Source organism: Grampus griseus (assembly GCF_964374135.1).
Source record: "Grampus griseus genome assembly, chromosome: 5".
Lineage (NCBI taxonomy): Eukaryota > Metazoa > Chordata > Mammalia > Artiodactyla > Delphinidae > Grampus > Grampus griseus.
This window is the reverse complement of record NC_138998.1, coordinates 56,112,683-56,127,004: the sequence shown is the minus strand read 5'-3', so window position 1 is coordinate 56,127,004 and position 14,322 is coordinate 56,112,683. Positions and strand designations below refer to the sequence as shown.

General features: G+C 42.1%; 1 pseudogene across 1 annotated transcript; it reads right to left on the bottom strand.

Annotated features, from left to right (window-relative positions):
* Positions 1–6,938: 6,938 nt before the first annotated feature.
* Positions 6,939–7,870, bottom strand: LOC309823323 (tubulin polyglutamylase complex subunit 2-like; annotated as a pseudogene). Its single transcript has one exon. The product of its transcript is annotated as a tubulin polyglutamylase complex subunit 2-like (transcript).
* Positions 7,871–14,322: the final 6,452 nt, after the last annotated feature.

The window sequence follows — 14,322 nt, the reverse complement described above, 5'->3', positions numbered from 1 at the left end:
TTGAACCTTAGACTTTAGACCAGCGGACAGAGGTCTACTGAGGATGGGAGGTCATGGGGATGAGAAGCAGAAATTTTGCTAGTGGTTGATTAGGGCTGATAGTGGTACCACACCTAATTCCATTCCTCAATTCCTGGACCCGTGAATCCCAGCTCTGGGAGAAATATAATCATATATCGGATGCTGAATAAGAGCATATATAGGCTCCTGGAGAGCCTTGCGCTAGCTCTGCAAGGTATTGCACCCTGTAACTGAATCTCCAAAAAGTCCTTCCACTGTTCTGTTAAGCCAGATGTTTTGGATGGTGGCAACATGGTAAGACCAGTGGATTCCATGATCATGGGCTTATTGCTACACTTCTTTTGCTGAGAAGTGAGTTCTTTGATCAGAAGCAATATTGTTAGAATACCATGATAGTGGGTAACACCTTCTATAAGTCCCAGGATGGTAGTTTTGGCAGAAGCATAGCAAGTAGGGAAGCCACATCCATAGCCAGAGTGTCTATTTCAGTAAGAACAAAGTACTACCCCTTCCACAATGGAAGTGGTTCAGTGCTTTCAACCTGCCACTAGATGGGGAATGGTGCCTTGTCACATACTCAGTGTTAGTCTCTGCTACTGGCAGATTGGGCACTCAGCGGTGGTTGTAGCCAGATCAGCTTTTGTGAGTGGGAGTTCATATTGTGGAGCCCATGTATAAACTCCATCCTTGCCACCATGGCTACTGTTAATGAGCCCATTGGTGATGACAGGAGTGGCTGGGAAAGAGGCTGACTGGTATCCACAGAAGAGGTCATCATATATGCTTGAAGCAAGCCCTACATGCTGGCTTCTCCCTTGCTTCTTTCACTAAATAAATCCTTAGCAAATGTTACATGTCAGTGCATGAAGAGTTTTAAGAAAATACACCTTTCCAAGAGATTGTTTTTCTCTTTTGCGTACTGTGTCCAGATTGGACTTAGTGGAAGTGAACAAACTCTTTTCTAGACCTGAACTGCATAGTATTTTCTTTCTTTTTTTTTTTTTTAACATCTTTACTGTAGTATAATTGATTTACAATGGTGTGTTAGTTTCTGCTGTATAACAAAGTGAATCAGCTATACATATACATATATCCCCATATCTCCTCCCTCCTGCATCTCCCTCCCACCCGCCCTATCCCACTCCTCTAGGTGGACATAAAGCTGATCTCCCTGTGCTATGTGGCTGCTTCCCACTAGGTATCTGTTTTACATTTGGTAGTGTATATATGTTCATGCCACTCTCTCACTTCATCCCAGCTTACACTTCCCCCTCCTCGTGTCCTCAAATCCATTCTCTACGTCTGCGTCTTTATTCCTGTCCTGCCTCTAGGTTCTTCAGAACCATTTTTTTTTTTTTTTTTTTTTTAGATTCCATATATATGTGTTAGCTTATGGTATTTGTTTTTCTCTTTCTGACTTACTTCACTCGGTATGACAGTCCATCCACCTCAGTAAAAATAACTCAATTTTGTTTCTTTTTATGGCTGAGTAATATTCCATTGTATATATGTGCCACATCTTCTTTACCCATTCATCTGTTGATGGACACTTAGGTTGCTTCCATGTCCTGGCTATTGTAAATAGAGCTGCAGTGAACATTGCGGTACATGACTCTTTTTGAATTATGGTTTTCTCAGGGTATATGCCCAGGAGTGGGATTCCTGGGTTGTATGGTAATTCTATTTTTAGTTTTTTAACGAACTTCCATACTGTTCTCCATAGTGGCTGTATCAATTTACATTCCCACCAACAGTGCAAGAGGGTTACCTTTTCTCCACACCCTCTCCAGCATTTATTGTTTGTAGATTTTTTGATGATGACCATTCTGACTGGTGTGAGGTGATACCTCATTGTAGTTTTGATTTTCGTTTCTCTAATTAGTGATGTTGAGCATTCTTCATGTGTATGTGGGCAATCTGTATATGTTCTTTGGAGAAATGTCTATTTAGGTCTTCTGCCCATTTTTGGATTGGGTTTTGTTTGTTTGTTTGTTTTTTGTGGTACGCGGGCCTCTCACTGCTGCGGCCTCTCCCGTTGCGGAGCACAGGCTCCGAACGCACAGGCCCAGCAGCCATGGCTCACGGGCCCAGCCGCTCCGCGGCATGTGGGATCCTCCCAGACTGGGGCACGAACCCGCGTCCCCCGCATCGGCAGGCGGACTCTCAACCACTTCGCCATCAGGGAAGCCCCAAGGGTTGTTTGTTTTTTTGATATTGAGCTGCATGAGCTGCTTGCATATTTTGGAGATTAATCCTTTGTCAGTTGCTTCATTTGCAAATATTTTCTCCCATTCTGAGGGGTGTCTTTTCGTCTTGTTTATGGTTTCCTTTGCTGTGCAAAAGCTTTGAAGTTTAATTAGGTCCCATTTGTTTATTTCTGTTTTTATTTCCATTTCTCTAGGAGGTGGGTCAAAAAGGATCCTGCTGTGATTTATGTCATAGATGTTCTGCCTATGTTTTCCTCTAAGAGTTTTATAGTGTCTGGCCTTACATTTAGGTCTTTAATCCATTTTGAGTTTATTTTTGTGTATGGTGCTAGGGAGTGTTCTAATTTCATTCTTTTACATGTAGCTGTTCAGTCACACCAGCACTACTTATTGAAGAGGCTGTCTTTTCTCCACTGTATATTCTTGCCTCCTTTATCAAAGACAGGGTGACCATACGTGCATGGGTTTATCTCTGGGCTTTCTATCCTGTTGCATTGATCTACATTTCGGTTTTTGTGCCTGTACCATACTGTCTTGATTAGTGTAGCTTTGTAGTATAGTCTAAAGTCAGGGAGCCTAATTCCTCCAGCTCCATTTTTCATTCTCAAGATTGCTTTGGCTACTCGGGGTCTTTTGTGTTTCCATATGAATTGTGAATTTTTTTGTTCCAGTTCTGTGAAAAATGCCATTGGTAGTTTGATAGGGATTGCACTGAATCTGTAGATTGCTTTGGGTAGTATAGTCATTTTCACAATGTTGATTCTTCCAATCCAAAAACATGGTATATCTCTCCGTCTCTTTGTATTATCTTTAATTTCTTTTATCAGTGTATTATAGTTTTCTGCATACAGGTCTTTTGTCTCCTTAGGTAGGTTTATTCCTAGGTATTTTATTCTTTTTGTTGCAGTGGTAAATGGGAGTGTTTCCTTAATTTCTCTTTCAGATTTTTCATCATTAGTGTATAGGAATGCAAGAGATTTCTGTGCATTTATTTTGTTTCCTGCTGCTTTACCAAATTCATTGATTAGCTCTAGTAGTTTTCTGGTAGCATCTTTAGGATTCTCTATGCATCATGTCATCTGCAAACAGTGACAGCTTTACTTCTTCTTTTCCAATTTGGATTCCTTTTATTTCTTTTTCTTCTCTGATTGCTGTGGCTAAAACTTCCAAAACTATGTTGAATAATAGTGGTGAGTATGGGCACCTTTGTCTTGTTCCTGATCTTAGAAGAAATGGTTTCAGTTTTTTACCATTGAGAATGATGTTGGCTGTGGGTTTGTCATATATGGCCTTTATTATGTTGAGGCAAGTTCTCTCTATGCCTACTTTCTCGAGGGTTTTTATCATAAATGGGTGTTGAATTTTGTCAACAGCTTTTTCTGCATCTATTGAGATGATCATATGGTTTTTCTCCTTCAATTTGTTAATATGGTTTATCGCATTGACTTGAGTATATTGAAGTATCCTTGCATTCCTGGGATAAATCCCACTTGATCATGATGTATGATGCTTTTAATGTGCTGTTGAATTCTGTTTGCTAGTGTTTTACTGAGGATTTTTGCATCTATGTTCATCAGTGATATTGGCCTGTAGTCTTCTTCCTTTGTGGAATCTCTGTCTGGTTTTGGTATCAGGGTGATGGTGGCCTCGTAGAATGAGTTTTGGAGTGTTACTCCCTCTGCTACATTTTGGAAGAGTTTGAGAAGGATAGGTGTTAGCTCTTCTCTAAATGTTTGATAGAATTCGCCTGTGAAGCCATCTGGTCCTGGGCTTTTGTTTCTTAGAAGATTTTTAATCACAGTTTCAATTTCAGTGCTTGTGACTGGTCTGTTTATATTTTCTATTACTTCCTGGTTCAGTCTCAGAATGTTGTGCTTTTCTAAGAATTTGTCCATTTCTTCCAAGTTGTCCATTTTATTGGCATATAATTGCTTGTAGTAATCTCTCATGATCCTTTGTATTTCTGCATTGTCAGTATTACTTCTCCTTTTTGATTTCTAATTCTATTGATTTAGTCTTCTCCCTTTTTTTCTTTTTTTTTTGTGGCACACGGGCCTCTCACTATTGTGGCCTCTCTCGTTGCAGAGAACAGGCTCCAGATGTGCAGGCTCAGCAGCCATGGCTCACGGGCCTAGCCACTCTGCAGCATGTGGGATCTTCCTGGACAGGGGCACAAACCCGTGTCCCCTGCATCGGCAGGTGGACTTTCAACCTCTGCGCCACCAGGGAAGCCCCTCCCTTTTTTTTTTGATGCATCTGGCTAATACTTTATCAATTTTGTTTTTCTGAAAGAGCCAGCTTTTAGGTTTATTGATCTTTGCTATCATTTCCTTCATTTGTTTTTCATTTATTTCTGATCTTTATGATTTCTTTCCTTCTGCTAACTTTCGGGTGTTTTTGTTCTTCTTTCTCTAATTGCTTTAGGTGTAAGCTTAGGTTATTTGAGATTTTTCTTGTTTCTTGAGGTAGGATTGTACTGCTATAAACATCCCTCTTAGAACTGCTTTGCTGCATCCCATAAGTTTTGGGTCATCGTGTTTTCTTTGTCATTTGTTTGTAGGTATTTTTTGATTTCCTCTTTGATTTCTTCAGTGATCTCTTGGTTATTTAGTAGTGTATTGTTTAGCCTCCATGTGTTTGTATTTTTTACAGATTTTTTCCTGTAATTGATATCTAGTCTCATAGTGTTGTATTTGGAAAAGATACTTGATATGATTTCAATTTTCTTAAATTTACCAAGGCTTGATTTGTGACCCAAGATATGATTTGTCCTTGACAGTGCTCTATGAGCACTTGAGAAGAAAGTGTATTCTGTTGTTTTTGGATGGAATGTCCTATAAATATCAATTAATTCTGTCTTGTTTAATGTGTCATTTAAAGCTTGTGTTTCCTTATTTATTTTCAATTTGGATGATCTGTCCATTGTGAAAGTGGGGTGTTAAAGTCCCCTACTATGATTGTGTTGCTGTCGATTTCCCCTTTTATGGCTGTTAGTATTTGCCTTATGTATTGAGGTGCTCCTATGCTGGATGCATAAATATTTACAATTGTTATATCTTCTTGTATTGATCCCTTGATCATTATGTAGTGTCCTTCTTTGTCTCTTATAATAGTCTTTATTTTAGAGTCTATTTTGTCTGATATGAGAATTGCTACTGCATATTAGTACTTCTAATGGTAGTGTTTACCTGATTTTTGGACAAAAGGTCCCACATCGTCATTTTGCACTGGGTCCTACATATTAGGTAGCCATTCCTGCTCTTGAATGCTCTGCTCCTCCTGAGGCAGGTCTCAAACCTTTCCTTATTAGAACCCTCTTCTGTCTACAGCCCTTTGGGGATTCCAGCTGATTGTCACTGATTTGAAGTGCACCATTGTTTCGTGGCTCCTCTGCTGCTTCATTTGTGAAATCGAGAACTGGACTAGGACTTAAGAAATAATTCAGGGGCTCCATGAGCTCTAGAGGAAGGACATCTACCACAGTGGAAGATGACACAACTTCTCAATCCCCTTCTAACCCTGACTTGGGGAAGGAGCCAAATGCTGGAATCTCTTATCTCACACTGCTGTTTCTCCCTTTGATGACTTTTGGCAGAAAAATGCTTCTGGAAGACTAAACCTCAGCTATTATCCTTGACAACTTGGTTCCTCTCTATCCTTTTCTGCTACCCCGTGAATTGTTGAGCAGTTGTGAGTAGGCAGAGCAGGTGGAAGCTCTTGTCAACAGTGACTGATTTCATCAAAACTGTGCATGAAGAGTCCTGGCAAAGCAATGCTTGGTAGGTTTTGTTTTGTTTTGGTTTTAATGGTACAGCAGAATCACCTCTTCTTTAAAAAAAAAGTGAGAAAGATAATTTTGGCAAACGTACAAATATCACATCACAAAACTGGAAACAAGAAACTTTATAGGAAACTGATGAAGATGAGAAACTTTATAGGAAACTGAAAATGAGCAAAGCAAGATCTGTTTGTGGTGAAGGATATAAAGAACATAAAAATGGATATTCAAGGTTTTTCATGGAACATTATAACCCATCAAATTAAGGTATCATTATTCTTTAACAAAAATTAACTGATCTGAGGAAGGGTAATGCAAAAGTATTCTAATGCAGTGCTGCCCAATAGAACTTTCTGTGATGATAGAAATGTTTCATCATCTCTGTGCTAATACAGACTCCACTAGCCACATGAATACTCCCATTTTTAATATGGCTTAAATTTAGCTCTTTAAAAAGTGGCTACCTGCAGAAACTAACACACCATTGTAAAGCAATTATACTCTAATAAAGATGTAAAAAAAAAGTGCTACCAGTTGAGCAGCATAGTTCTAATGCCTCATAGGTCAAAACCAGTGGTTTCTATGGGGGACTTCTCTAATTACTGCTGAGGGGTAGGGGGTTGGAGTAGAAAGAAAAGAAAGCTCTTAATAGATCTACTTAGTCACTTACACAACACCTTACATTCTCCACAGCTTCCAGAATTAGTAGGTGGCACAACCTGCTGTAAGGGGTATGAGAGAAGGATTCTTAGGGAGAGCTGAGTATGCCCTTCCAACTCCTGGCTCAAGCCAATGGAAGTAAAAGGCCTAGGATTTTGTCACTCGGATGGAGAGAGGACTATGGTTCCATACACAGAATCTGAGGCTTGGGCCACGCCTGGGGCATCTGTGCTTGGAAATCATCGCTGTGGGGCTGGCGGGGAGCTGGGCGCTCATTTTTGGACATGGTTTCCAGAGCCAGAGGAGGATTTAGAGGTGGAAGGAGGACCCGTGGGCCCTTTCTGGCCACCTGCAGGCTGAACAGGCCCTTTCTATTTGGGGATTAATGTCTTGTTCTTGCTCTTGAACACTTTGCTGGGATCTAGCTTGTTCACAAAGGAGTCGGTCTCTTCCGTGAGTAGGTTTGTGTTGTAGGTGATGGGTTTACACATGTTGAACCATTGCTTGGCCTGTGGGCTAATGCCATAGCTGTGAAGGCGTACTCCCACTGGAGCAGGCCCAGGTGGGTGATAAGCAGGAGATAATAGGCAGTAAAGTTATCTGTGAGAAAATGCCAGTATAACGCTCTGTCCAGGAACCAGATCTCAGTGTCTTGTGCTAATGCTGGTTTACCTCTTTTGTAGGCAAGGCAAACCTTCCCATTCAGGTTGCAAGGATCAGCTCAAATATCGCACTGCGAGAATCAAAGTGAGGCTTCTCTGGCTGGTTCTCACTAGCTTCTTGTGTATCATCCTCCAGGTCTGCAAGAGTTGGTGCGTTAGGAAGAGAGCACATGGAAGACTGGTTGAGTTGAGTCAGTTTTGAGATGCTGTTAATTGCCATGCTGCCCAGTGGAACGGTGTGTTCATCCAGCTTCACATTCCATGTCATGTGGAAGCCGTTGGTCATCAGGTAAAAGTTCTTCAGATCCTCAGGCAGCACAGTTATTTTTTTGTTCCCATGAAGAAATCATGTGACATTCAGCAGGCGCCTTTTCTATGATGGTCACCTCTGTCACACCTTGGGATGATGCTAGGATGTGGGTGACACCCAAGGTCAGCTTCTCCAGGTGCGGCTTGCGGCTGCCCAGTAGCGGGGTCGGTGTCTCCTCCATGGCTCACGTCCCCGTTCCGCGCGCGGCCGGGAGAGTGGCGGGGACGGGGCGGGAGAGCGGGGCGGCCGGGAGGGCCGGACTCCACCCTGGAGGCGCGGCCGTCAAGTTCACGGCATGCCGGGAGTTGTAGTGCTCGGCGCCTGAGAGCGCGGCGGGGCGGAGATGGGGGGCCCGGGCTGCTCTGGGAGTAGCAGTTCCGCGGGGCGCTTGTTCCCGCGGCCCCGGCGGGTGCTCCACGCCACGCCGCCGGGACACAGCGACTCCACCGCCCGGACCCTCCCGCCCCTCCGGGGCTGGCCGCGGAAGCGGGGGCGGGCCTCAGCGCCGTGCGGCCAATCGGGCCGGGCGTAGAGACCGGGGCGGGACGGCCTCGGCGCGACGCCCCTAGTGGCGGTTGTTTCCGTGTAGTATTTTCTAATGTGTCGAGTTGACCTCATAGAACTGGAAATATTTAGTATCCAAGTAGGAAACATGTGCTATCAAGGCACCAGGGAAGTTCCCCAAACTTCAGAGTATAGGTCAGTTTTGGTTGTGATTGTTTAGCACTTGTAAATTGGTTAAAGAGCATTGACCTGAACTGGTGACTATCCTTGGGTGTCCTTGTCTCTTCCCTACCGCTATTAACTCAGTGATATCTATTCCTTTTATTCATTAATCTGTGTGTTCCCTCTGTAATCTTTTTTGGGGCAGGGACTTTGTCTTAATCATTGTTGTATTTTAAGTGCTTCACATAATGCCTGATACGTACTAGTGCTCATTTCATAGTCTCTTATTATTTTATTCGGAAAATACTAACTGAGCCCCTACTATTAATGCATTTTGAATACACACCTCCTTTCTCTTCTTTTTTTATTTCTTTTTCTAGCTCTAACTCCCATTTTCTTTCCTTTTTTGGCATAAAAAGAAAGCAAGTTTTATGAAAGACAACTTAGTTCAACTCAATTTTACAAACACTGAGTGCTCACTTTGTGCTAGGCATAGAATTTTTTTTTAATAATAAATTTATTTATTTATTTATGGCTGCATTGGGTCTTCGTTGCTGCACGTGAGCTTTCTCTAGTTGCAGTGGGTGGGGGCTACTCTTTGTTGCAGTGCGCGGGCTTCTCATTGCAGTGGCTTCTCTTGTTGTGGAGCATGGGCTCTAGGCGTGCAGGCTTCAGTAGTTGTGGCTCACGGGCTCTAGAGCACAGGCTCAGTAGTTTTGGTGCATGGGCTTAGTTGCTCTGTGGCATTTGGGATCTTCCTGGACCAGGGTTTGAACCCGTGTCCCCTGCATTGACAGGTGGAGAGAAGTCCTAGGCATAGAATTTGACAAGAATTCCCTTCAAGACACTGCTTGATAGAAAAGAAAGACCCATAAAAATGTAATAAAAAATAGTCAAAAGGAATATGGCAAATGCCATGATAGGAATATGCTTTGGAGCTAGGAGAGTATCTTATAGCCACTATGGAAAACATTATGGAGTTTCCTCAAAAAATTAAAAATAGAACTACCATATAACCCAGCAATCCCACTTCTGGGTATATATCCAAAGCAAATGAAATCAGGATCTCCAAGAGATATCTCCATTCCTATGTTCACTGCAGCATTATTCACAATAGCCAAGATATGGAAACAGCCTAAGTGTCTGGCTACAGTTGAATGGATAAAGAAGATGTGAGATATATGTATAGATGTGACATATGATATTATGTCTTAATCATTGTTGTATTTCAGATACTTCAAGCATTCCTCCTTTTAAAACGTAGTCCTTTAGACTAGCAGAGCAGAAGTCTGCTGGGGATGGGAGGTCATGGGGATGAGAAGCAAAAATTTGCTTGTGGATAATTAGGGCTAATAGTGAATGGTGCTACTCCCATTTCTATTCCTCAATTCCTAGGCCCATAAATCCTGACTCTAGATCCATTTCATATATATATATATTATATATATAATACATATATTTTATATACATATATTAAAATATATATATATATATATAATGGAATATCATTCAGCCATGAGAAAGAAGGAAATCCTGCCATTTTGACAACATGGATGGACCCTGAGGGCATCATGCTCAGTGTTATAAGTCGGAGAAAGACAAATATTGTATGACATCACTTATATGTGAAATCTAGAATATCTGAACTCACAGAAACAGAGAGTAGAATGGTAATTTCCAGGGACTGGGATGTGGGGGAAATGGGGAAATGTTGGTCAAAGGGTACAGACTTCCAGTTATAAGATGAATAAGTTCTGGGAATCTAATGTCCAACATGTTGACTATAGTTAACAATACTGTATTATATACTTGACAGTTGCTAATAAGGTAGACTGTAGATATTCTCACCATACACAGACACAAAATGGTAATTATGTGAGGTGACGAAGGTGTTAACTAACCCTGTTGTTGGTAATGATTTTGCAGTATATATATGCATCAAATCATCATGTTGTATACTTCCCCACTCCCCTACTGGTATTTTCTGAACCTCCAAGTAAACTGCTGGCTCTTTGTCTCAGAGTCTGCTTTTGGGTGAACCCCAAATGAGACAAGTATCATGCCCAGGGCAGAGACAGGGTATGAACCCAGGCATTTGGTTTCCAGAGTACATGCTTTTACCAATCCCTCTGCTGACACTAGGAGGAAGGCTAGGCAGAGAGCAGGGGCAAAGGCACAGAGGCTTGAGAAAGTTTGGTGTGTTTGAAGAAATAGCTCAATATGGCTAGAACAGGACGGCTTGGGGAGTGGGATGTGGGTAGGAGAAGATGAGGCTGGAAATGGAACGTGGGATGAATTCATGAAGCACTTGAAGGTCAAGTCACGGTATCTGAGCTTCATCACAAAGGCAACGGGAAGTCATTTCACAGTTCTCCTCAGGGTGGGATATGATCAGATATCTATTGTAAAAGTTCCTTCTGGTGTAGAGAAGGTGGGGGCAGTGGAGAGATTGGTGGTAGGAAGACTGATTCTGAGGCTATAGCTACTAGGAGAGTGACAGTGTGGATAGAAAAGAAGGGGCTGACCTCACAGATGCTTAGGGCATAGGGTCAGTGCAACATGGTGACAGTGTGGTTGGATCATGTACCAAGGAAAGCAAGAGGTTCAGCGTGAATGGCAGGGAGGGTGGAGGTACGTGTGAGCAAAAGTGTTTGTGTGGGTTTAGAAAGAGGGCCATTTCCACTGGACATATTGAGTTGTAAATGCCTGAAGACTCCCCAGGTGGAGATATCCAGAGGCAAATAAAGATAGAGCTTTGAGACCTAGGAAAGAGCCCACAGCTAAATATGCAAATTTTGGAATATCAGTTGATATTTGAAGGTCTTAAAGCCATTGGCATGGATGGAATTCCTTGGGAAAAGGGAAAAAAAGCTGTGCAAAGTATATGAAATGTTTTCAAGCACATAATCTCATTTGATCTTCATAATAACCATCTGAGGTGAGGAGGAAAGGTATTATTTTCACCATCACCTTGTAAGGGAGAAAATCGAGACATGGAGAGAGGTTAGGGGGCTTGTCTTTTAGCTGGAAAGAGGAAGAGCTGAGGCAAGGAGTAGGTCCACTGGCTCCATGTCCAGTGCTTCTCTCATCACACCACACTGTCCCCCCCAAAATACATTTGAATGCCTATACCAAGTGATATAGGGCCTCTCCACAAGTGTTCTTTTTAAAAGAAGGTATAATATCTTCTTCATGTTATATGTCTCTGTTATAGAAATCTGACATATCTCAAATCATGATGTATAATGTTCTTTTCTGTATTTTTTACTGGTTACTGATACTTGGACAGATGTTTAACATAGCAATGGGACACAGGCATAGATGACACCAAATCCCATTTGTCAAGGCAGTGCTTGCTTTGCAGGTGAATTCTCAGAGGCTCTGCTACCGCCTGGTCGTTTTTCTCGATCCTTTCATTTTTGCATCACCTGTCACTATGGTCATCTCCCTTTACATTATTTTTGACCATGTGCTAAGCATCTAACCTAACTCTGTAAAATTAAGTTTTAGGTAGTAATAATTCACATTTATTCACTGGACATCTTCAGTGCCTACAGCGAATCTTCCTGAGGTTTTTCTCTTCCTCCTTTTATGCTCTGGTGAGAGCACTCCCAAAACAGTACTGTAAGTCATACCAGGAAAGGACCCTGCCACAGAACAACCTCTTAATACAGAGAGCAGAACCATTTTTGGCCAGATTTTTTAAAACCCACTTCCCTCTCTTGTTTGCCAGGGAGATGACACTGACATTTGGAAATGTTGCAAATGTGACAAATTGTGCCATATTTTATTACACGATTTGTGGCATATTTTACCTGTTTGGGAGAAAACCCTGACAACGTGACATACGTATAAATGAGTCAAGCCCTTGTAATATCCCTGGGGCAGCCGCAGCCAGAACTTGGTTGAACAGACTGAAGGAGCAGCTCGAGGACACAGAGAGCAGCAGGGGGCTTGTCATGTTCTGCTGTGGTTGGCAATTTGCTTTCCCACCTCTTTTAAGCATGTGGTAAGCGATGGGGGAAAAATGATCCAAGATGATGGCAGGACACCCTCTGTGTTGTGTTTTTTCCAGCTCTCTGCTGTTTTAACTAATTTCCGGTCAATTATGCTGATGTCTGGGTATATTAGTGGTTTTATTTTAGGCAGAAAAACATCACCTTTTCTCTGAACACCAGTTTGCTATTCTGGCTCAATTGCAATAGAAATCAGGTCATACCTTATTTGTGAGAAGAAAGAGTTTCTGGAACTTCTGTCCTCTACCTTCTCCCCACTTTCTTCCCTTTAAAATTTCTAGAACAGAGCCACTACATGATAATGACTCAGTTAGGAAGCGGATGAGCCCTGCCTGGTAAAATACTTGAATAAGCTATTTCTTCCAGAAGGGCGAGTGTGTATGTTTATGTGTAGACATCTTAAGCACTGTGGTCCTTTCCTGACACACCAGAGCTCCAGAGTATACACATTATGTTTTTTGCGGGTCTGAAGTGTTCCACTTATAGCCATCCTTTTTTTGGGGGTGGGGTGGAGAATAAAAATGTTTCCAGTGTGATGCTATTTAGCCACATATTAGGTCATTTTCTTCTTACTCGTTCCAGTTTGCTGGAAATTGGAGATAGAAAGTAAGGGATAAACATTTTCGTTTTCTGAGTTGATAGTTCGTGTTTATGTCCTTAGTCTCAAGTTAAAGTAAGTGCCTGGTAATCCTTTGTGTAAAAATGTCAATATATTTGGATAAGGTGTGTGGTTAATCAGAGTCAGTTCCTCCATTCTTTTCTAGCAAGAAACAGGAGTTGGATTGAGTGTCTGGCACTCCTTGAATGTAGCCTTGGTCTTAGTGCCTCTGGTTTAAGTGTATACATTCACTTTTTCCTCCTCCTCTGAGTCTCTCCCTGCACCCCTTGTTTCCTTTATGGGTGGCTCTCTGGAGCCCTTAAACTCAGATGCTTGCTCACTCAGCCTCTTATGCCTCCATTTTAAAGAAGTTTTCTGGAATTTCACACACTGCCTAGATGAGGTTCTATATGAGGACTGAATCCCTTTTCTTACCACTTGTGGGGAGTGAACAGAATCTTCTTCAGAGGTTTCTCCTCCAAAGAAACTAGGGAGCATGTGATATAATATCTCAAATCAATCTCTTGACTCCCCATCTGCATTCCTCTGTTGACAGGAATGCTTTCAAATGTCCCAGGAACTGACCTTAGTTATGAGGTTTCATTTGGAAGTGCTGAGGCTGGGGCCAGTCCTCAGAAAAATTGTAGGAGGGATGAAGCTTGTCTTAATCTTTATTACCCAACTTGCATTCCTTTGCCTCAAAACTTCCAGTTCCCGGTCGTAAAAATGATAATAGTCTCTGCCTTTTACTATTATTATTATTTTTAGAAAAGTTTATTTATTTATGTATTTAGTTTTGGCTGCATTGGGTCTTCCTTGCTGTGCGCGGGCCTTCTCTAAGTTGCAGAGAGCGGGGGCTACTCTTCACTGTGGTACATGGGCTTCTCATTGCAGTGGCTTCTCTTGTTGCGGAGCACGGGCTCTAGGCGCGTGGGCTTCAGTAGTTGTGCCTCGCGGGCTCTAGAGCCAGGCTCAGTAGTTGTGGTGCACAGGCTTAGTTGCTCCATGGCATGTGGGCTCTTCCCAGAACCAGGGCTCGAACCTGTGTCTCCTGAATTGGCAGGCGGATTCTTAACCACTGCTCCACCAGGGAAGTCCCCTGCCTTTTATTATTAATCATCATAAAACAATTGCTGTCATTTCATGAGTGTTTATTATGTGCTAGACATTTTGATAAGCATTTTATATATTATCTCATTTAATCTTATGATTTGGGTGTTACTATTCCTGTGTTCCAGATGAAGAAACTGATGCAAGGTAAGTTAAATACATTTTCCTGAATCTCACAGCTAGTGAGTAGTGGAATCAGGATTCAAACTCAGGTCTGAATGTTCCCAAAGCCTGTGTGCTAATCATTTATTTAGACCTTCCCCCTCTTGGGCATTATTCCATTCTGTAAATTTA